General features: G+C 34.4%; 1 protein-coding gene across 1 annotated transcript in view; it reads right to left on the reverse strand.

The window, feature by feature from the left end:
- LOC111088935 overlaps positions 1-6,952 on the reverse strand; it is a 50,391-nt gene extending 43,439 nt beyond the window's left edge. The window contains exon 1 of the mRNA XM_022400288.1: positions 6,864-6,952. The gene's annotated coding sequence lies outside the window, so the exon portion shown is untranslated. The remainder of the gene's footprint in view (positions 1-6,863) is intronic.
- Positions 6,953-8,621: the final 1,669 nt, after the last annotated feature.

The raw sequence follows: 8,621 nt of genomic DNA on the forward strand, positions 1-8,621 counted from the left end.
GTATATGATTCATTATTGCAAGAGGATATCAACAATTATGTTGTATATGATTCATTATTGAAATAGGATATCAACAATTATGTTGTATATGATTCATTATTGAAAGAGGATATCAACAATTATGTTGTATATGATTCATTATTGCAAGAGGATATCAACAATTATGTTGTATATGATTCATTATTGAAAGAGGATATCAACAATTACGTTGTATATGATTCATTATTGAAAGAGGATATCAACAATTATGTTGTATATGATTCATTATTGAAAGAGGATATCAACAATTATGTTGTATATGATTCATTATTGAAAGAGGATATCAACCATCAAAAAAGCATAAAGACAGCACAGCATTCAGTAGCTAAAACACAGTACGATCGCAGATAGTACACACCAAAACAACATAAAGTCAGAACAGTTTTCAGAAGCTACAACACAGTACTATAGCATATAATAAACATCAAAACGGCATAAAGTCAGAACAGTATTCAGAAGCTACAACACAGTAACATCGCAGATAGTACACACCAAAACAACATAAAGTCAGAGCAGTATTCAGAAGCTACAACACAGTAAGATCACAGATAGTACACACCAAAATAACATAAAGTCAAAACAGTTCAGAAGCTATAACACAGTACGATCACAGATAGTACACACCAAAACAACATAAATTCAAAACAGTATTCAGACCCTACAATACAGTACGATCGCATATAGTAAACAACATAAGTCAGAACAGTGGCTAAAGTGACCAAGTATAATGGTTGAACTTACCCTTTAGAGACAGCTATGATCACAACCAATGTTCATTGGTTAGTATAATCAGTATCTTGGTTGCACTCGCATGAATCAAGTACAAGTAGCAATATGATCACAGATAATACTCTCCACACCACTTTTTAACTGCTATAATAATTAAACAATATCTATTATAAAAGTTATGTTAACTTTGTAAACTTTTAGAGACCATAAATAATTAGAAACGTGGAAAAAAATCATGTAAACGTATTTGAAGCCCGATAGTGGCCTCATTATCAATTTAGGCTTATCACCGTCTACACTAAATCTTGGTTGGATTTATATAAATCAATTACAACTAGCAATATGATCACAGATAGTACTTCAAACACCTAAAGATCCAAAGGAGAGAAAAAAACACAAGTTAAACATCCTTTATGAATACGGACTGTCATATATATTGGAGCAACAAGAGCTAGAATTCAATAGATGCACAACACTCTGTAATACCTATCTACCTGCCATCGTGTCAGACTATAATACTATACGATAAACTGAAATAATATTAAAATAATTGTTACGAATTACCCACGATAAAAGTAAATATAACTGAAGCCGTATACATTCCGTTAATTGATAAGACACTCGAGTCAGTTAACCTATCACAGGAGTCAGAAAAATCCGGTTACCCTTCTTGAAAACATTCAGATTGTTAGTTGATTCAGTCCTAAGAAAGAAGAACCCTGATGACTCAGTGGTAGGTTGGTAACACACCAACCTTTCTATCAAAAAGACTATTAATCGAATCACGGCTACTAAACACGGAAATAGTCCTTCTCGAGACTTCCTTGAAGGCGGCAGCAGATTAGCAGCCGGAACGTATAATATAACTAGTTAGTAATTAATGCCCTGAAATACAAGATAGTAGTAACTGATTGATAATTAGTTGTATGCAAAGGCTACTAAGCCTTACATTTCACAGCATTAAATGCAAAGCAGTAATTTCAAAGTTTATTGTATATTATTATGTTTACATGAACGCACAGGCTTTATTCGTTGTTGTATATTATCATAAACCTTTATATCAACATAGGCGTTTCTCTTTTGCATAATATTATACGCGTTTATGTTGAAGAAAAGGCGTTTTTCGACGTTTCAGTATTCGTCCAGTTTTACCGTGAAATGTATAACGCTGTATCTGAAGTAAGCGCACGTAAAGTGTCGCTAGCATATCGTATTGCACGAGTGAAGTGGGTGTCAAGTTTGAAAATCTGTTTCAATGGACAGTCACACCAAATGACTTCACTATATCTACACTTGCAGTGGCAATGTATATTCTAACTTTTAAACATTAAAGGTACCCTTTGTCGAATTAATGTAGTAAGAAACTTATTGCTTGTATATGACTAGGCTCGGCATCGCCAGGTGGTTAGGGAGCTCGACTCGCAATATGAGTGTAGCGGGTTCGAATCCCCGTCACACCAAATATGCTCGCCCTTTCAGCCGTGAGGGCGTTATAACGTGACGGTGCCTTCCCTCTAGTCTTGCACTGCTAAATTAGGAACGGCTAGCGCAGATAGCCCTCGTGTAGCTTTGCGCGAAATTCAAAAACAAACAAATAAACTTTTAACCTGTATGTTTTTGGTTAAGAAATAATAATAAATAATTTATTAGCAAATGAACTTCTATGAATCTCTCAAGGGAAAATTATTTAATAAGATATATCCAATAAAATAGTTTCATGTTTGTATTTTAAACTGATTGTTTCTATGCTGCAAATAGGTTATTGATATAATGTCGTTGATATATGAATATGAATGCATACTCAGAACTCAAAAATCCATAATTCAATACTAACTGTGTTCGTGAAAAACTAAGTTTTCACTATTTCTGAGCAGTCAGAATAACACCAATTTTTCTGTAGATCAGTGACATTGTTGGCTGAAATGCAACCCCAAACTTGTACTGATCCCCCAGCACGTGCAGATGTTCTAAATTGGCAAAGATACTTTTCTTATATCTGCTATCGAACGAACTGTTCCACATATTTGAAATTAGTCTGTAAAAATTACGTTTCTGTCTTTACTCATTCCACTGCCTGTGGTCTAGTGCCTGTTTCAATTTTCTGGTTTAGTTACTTCTTCTCAGCAGTGGTTCTTGAACATATACAAGTCTATTAAAACTATTTTATGTTAATATGTATCCCACTGTTCTCAAGGTAGTCTTCATATTTATATTTGCGGCAAGGGTGAGGTTGGTGATAATATCTTTATTTGACCACCCTCTATCTCATAAACGACATACCCTGAGATACTTAGCATCGCTTTTGTATAGGTTCGGTTTTCTACCTTGACCAAGTACATTATTAACAGTGACAGTTTCTCGTAACCTCCTCAAGAGTCTTACATACAATTCCTACTAAAACCTGGAATCTTGCTAGAAATGTTCGCGTGAAGTAGCCTTGACAAGCTAAAATTTTGACTTATTCGTGTTTGCCATGTGGTATTATGGTCTTGCCAGTCAAGAATGAATTCACTACTACTACTGTGCATAATATGACTGTCTGTACTTGTATAGGCTTTAAACTGGCGTAGCACTTTCTAATTGGTTTTATGGCATCCAATGACAAAGTAAACTATCAACATATGATTGGAAGATATTTCTAAGCGATAAATGAGTGGCTTTTCCGTAGTATTTGCATTCTATTTTCTCATCGTATAAATAATTATTTCCAATTCTGTATGTTACTATATTTAGCTACTAGCTACAGGGCCATATGAGTAAAACAAGATACAGATTGTTATTATACATTATTTACACTAGTTATTGTTCGTTGTCATAACTTTCCACACGCGAACTTTTGATATGATATTTCATGACTGTTCTGGGTATACACAGAACTATGTTTCATGCGGCAATACGTGAACGGGCTAAATGAAAAGTACGTGGTCAGTATGTGTGTCAGTTTGGCTGATATTAAAGAAAGGGCCTTTTGAGCGCTAACCTGTAGGAGTTAAAGGATAGATGGAAAATGATATTTTTTACACACCCTTTGATTTTGAACCGACATAGAAAACTTAAGACGAATCCAGAAAAAAATATCTGAACATTACATGACTTATCACAAATTTTAGGCCTATTGGTTTTTAATGTATTAATATAGTTCTATTTAAATTAGATACTAAACACGTAATTAAAATGAATTAAAGTATGTTAAAATATATATTTATGGGTTGCTATTAACTGGTACAGTAATTAAACAAACATCTATTATGAGAGCTATATTAACTTTGTGAACTGTTAGAAACCAGAAATATTTAGAAACGTGGAAAAAATTATATAAACGTACTTGAAGCCCAATGGCGGCTTTCATTATCAATTTAGGCTTATCTCCGTCTGCACTAAATCTTTCCGAGCATCAAGCCTCTACTAGTTGTATCCTAGCAATCAGCGGTATGGCATGTTGGCGCACTTACTATATTTATCAACTTTATTGCAGCCTGAAACTAAATGAAAATTATAACAACCATCTTGTCTGATTTAAAGATATGATATTTTATCGCTCATTGCTCATCAACTTCCAGAAAACGACGATTTACAGCACGTGAGGGAGAAGGGGGAGGGGAGACTACAGTAGTGGAATATTCAACAGAGGAGTACTTCTAATTCTGAACGAATATCTTAAGAATAATTAATTCTAATGTATGATGTCGCTGTGTGTTATTTTATAAGATCATTAACAATTCAAATAACTTCATTTCTTCTATTATACTCTGTAGAATGCCCAAATGTTGATAATGCCCAAATGTATTCATGCCTTATTTGTGAACTTATTTTAGCAATCCAATTGTTCAGCAAGAACTTGAAGAGGTTAGAATAAAACTTGAAATACTTTTAGTTGTTATCGTGTTAGTTGAGCCGAAGAGATATGATAGTGATTATCTCTGACCTTATCAAGTGACATATATTAAGTTAGTATCAAGAGGAAGAAGCTGCATTTATTTCTACATCGGTGACCATGTCAAAATATAGGTTGTAAAAATACAGGTTAAGCATTAACACTGTCGCTATAGTTACGTAGTCGAGGGTCACTATCAATAAGCAGAAAGGCTCAACCGTGTTTTTGAACTGTTTCAGCAAGAGCAACGCATACAATACTTATGAGTTAAACGTACCACTTTAACAACAACAAAAATCAGAATCTCATTTTAACAACAGTGTGTTTATCTCGATACGTATATATCAAATATTTTATAATATCCTTCAAGCGAGAAACCTGATTATTTGAACCAGGATTGAACGTATGTAACATTATATATATATATAATTTACATTCCTTTGTTATTAATATTAACATTTCAGTATCAAGTAAATATTCACCGTGCTACCTAATATCACATTCTTAGTCATTTATTTCTTGCTCAACGATTGACTTGTTTGACTGTTTCATAATTTTCACGTAGAATTACACAAGGGCTGTGTGCCGTTTCTAATTTTGAACTGAGAAACTAGAGGGAAGGTATGTCAACAACACACACCGCCAGGTCCAGGGCTATTTTTTTCTGTCCAGATAGTGAGATTTTACTATTATAAAGTACCCAAGGACCATAAATCCTCAAACTCATAGTCCGGTCAGAAAAGCCCTATTAGTTTAACTGTGAAGTTTGTTACCAACATTGTCAAATAACACAGATCCACAAAATATCGGGATAACGTTACAAGTGTTGCAAGTAGTAAGGTTGTGACGTGTGAATATCATTCAATGCCAAGGTTATACAATACCTAAATTACTCGTTTTTTTATTACTACATCTGTCGTTAACTTCATGGAAGCCCTGTGAAGGACATTATTTATAGTGGTAATAGCCAGGAGTCGATCCTGGATCTTCTTCATAGAAAGTTTGTTATGCTACCTACTCTTGTTAGAAATGTTAATTAAATTAATTCAATTAAATATTTGAATGGTTTCAGAAAAACAGTATATTAAAAACAATAAGAAGGCCTAGTTATGGACTCAGCCGTATTGTTAGTCCTTCATAATCTCTCTATGGAACATTTCGAACAGCCACTCTGAGACCCAGGATTTGGCTAAACTTCGTTGACAGTATACTCATAATATGGCCACACACAATACACAAAATTCCAGAACTAATGGGCCACCTGAACACACAACATCCAGAGATACAATTCACAACAGAAATAGAAAAAAATACTTCAATTCTTAGACATGAGTTCCCAAGACACATTAATATATACTATAAGATTTTACAGGAAACAATCAGACACAAGTAAATACCCTCTACATTAGTAAAGAGTGGGGATTAATCTTCCAAGAAGACAATGAACTCAACCATACAAAACATGTGGTGAAAAAATATTACATATAAAATATTAGTACACTGTAAAACTTATTTGTAACAAAATTCCAAAATCTATAAAAATCTCTCTGCCTTAAATATCAAGTTGTAAATATTCGAACCGTAAATATCAAATAAATCTTTATTCCCTTATTTCGAAACATTGTAAGTGTTGTTTTAAGTTGTGTAAATTCTCTTCACTGTAAATACCAAGCTTTGGAAATCCCCGGTCCTTTAAATGTTAGGTTCGATAAATCCTCAGGCTTTAAATAATGTACTTGTAACTTGATAGAGTTTATTAAAATGTCAAGGTATGTAGATCGTCTGTCTTGTAAGTATCAAATTGCGTGAGTCTTTAGTTCTTATATGAATAAAGTAATTTTTCAGTGTCTTAACGTGAAGTTTTGTATATTTTGATTTTTGTTTACTTTTATTAATGCAATCAACAAACTAAACTCGACGACTAAAGGTACGATTGGTAATTATTCAATCGGTAATCATAAGATCCGTTTATATGTGCTTATACATTGAAAAGTTGCGCGTTTTGTTCTCGAAGTTTGTAAAAGAAAGAATACTCTTCCAAACACTAAGAATGCTGTTTTTATTCTGTTTAAAATTTCAGAGATGGTCTTTTCGACGTGACCTATATTCGATGAGATTTATATTATAAAATCATTTTATTTAAAACTGTTAATAATGACTAAAGCAAATAATAAAACATTTGTATAAGTAGCTTATGTCTACCTTTGTGGTTCCTGCTTACCTGATAACAAGGATGGTGTAGAGAGTTGCTTGTGATATACAACTTGATAACAGACAGACGGACAGTCCGTAGTGCGCTGAAGTTCTCGACCACACTTTCTCCGAGTTTTATATACAGTTCGCACCCACGTACACATAAGCTCACGCCACCTGGTAACGTTTGGAACCTAGGCGTCGGTTTCAAGACATGCGCAGAGAGTGAGACTGGTAGGTGGTTGTTGTCTATGTGGCTACTTATCTGCATCTTCTTTCAACATCAAAAGTTGCGTATATTGTACTTATGTTTTCTATTTTCAAATGTTTGATGTCACACACTCAGAGGTAGATGTATGTATGTATATATAGAGAGAGATATAGATGTGGGTGAGAGTGGGGGTACTTTCGGTTTATTTTTGTTTTTCTTACCTGATCACAAGTATAATTTCACATAAATGATATAAGATTTTATCATCTTTTGCTTCGCCATTTTGAAATGATTTTTCTTTTCAGACATCAGTGTAATTATATTTATAGAATGGCGTGAATTATTCTTGTATATATAGGCCTTCTGGTGAAGTAGGTAATGGTTATAAGTTTCTTATTAAAAACTATAATTGCTTATAACTTGTATCTTTCAAATCGTCATGTGAGGAATACTTCTGCTACTATTTCAATTTCACAAGCCAGTAAAATACAGTCCAGCATTTTATTGTATACAGCTTGTTGTATAGCATTAGGGTTGAGTTAGGGAACTTGTTAATTTATAACAAGATAAAAGCTGGATGTCGAATGTACAAGACTTTATGACCTAAACAGTTAGTTTATGAAGAATGCTAATCGTACTTTTTAAGAACTGTCTCGCCCCCAGTGGCACAGCAGTATGTCTGTAGACTTCTGCTGCTATAAACTGGGTTTCGATACCCGTGGTGAGCAGAGCACAGATAGCTCTTTGTGTAGCTTTGTGCTTAATTACAAACAATATCAAGAACTGTCTCCACCGAGCTCATTATTTTGACCAGGATTACGTTGTGTTACCCGACATGACAGCTTCATAATAACAGGCTTTTGCAAAGGACATCGAGGTGAACATTGCACTACCCGTCTTGATGAAACGTTCCACGGACCCTTCACTGTACGAAGACATCGGCTTCCAAGACCAAGTTTAAGCAGAGTAAAGTCCTTTGGAGTAGCGTCAAGGGGAATAGGTAGGTGTGTGGTTGAATGGGATTGCTGTGAATCCCGTTTTCTTGACTATCATTACTGTGAAAACAGACGTTGATTTCGACGTGTGGATGAGAACCTGTGATCTTTGGCTTGTGAGTTTTCGTCACCATTTCCTTGTTTGCAGTTAGATGTTTTTAATCAGGAGATTCTCTTTCTTTACCACATTGTTTCCTTTGCAGATGAGGGATTGATTCAGATAACATGATGGTCCGGTGTCGAAGGCTTTAGCTGTCCTAAACACTCTTAATTGTTGGTTCCCCGCTTCCACGAAAACCACTAACGACTATTTTTCAAAATCTTATGTTCTTTGACTTTACATCGTTTCACAAACTCCTCAGTCGTAATCCTACCTCAGCGTTATTTCACTTTTAAACGGTCGGAAATTCACCGTGAACCAAATATATAGTTGCTAAACGTGTCTTTCGAGACACCACGTTTCACATTTGTAGTGAGACTCCAGTGCATTAGCACATACAAATTGTTTTTATTTATAAAGTGCAATTAATTTTGCGTCAGTAAACTCCGAGTTTTGTTAATAAACTCGTAAGTAGAACAA

The sequence above is a fragment of the Limulus polyphemus genome, unplaced genomic scaffold (genome assembly GCF_000517525.1).
Source record: "Limulus polyphemus unplaced genomic scaffold, Limulus_polyphemus-2.1.2 Scaffold4784, whole genome shotgun sequence".
Classification (NCBI taxonomy): Eukaryota; Metazoa; Arthropoda; class Merostomata; order Xiphosura; family Limulidae; genus Limulus; species Limulus polyphemus.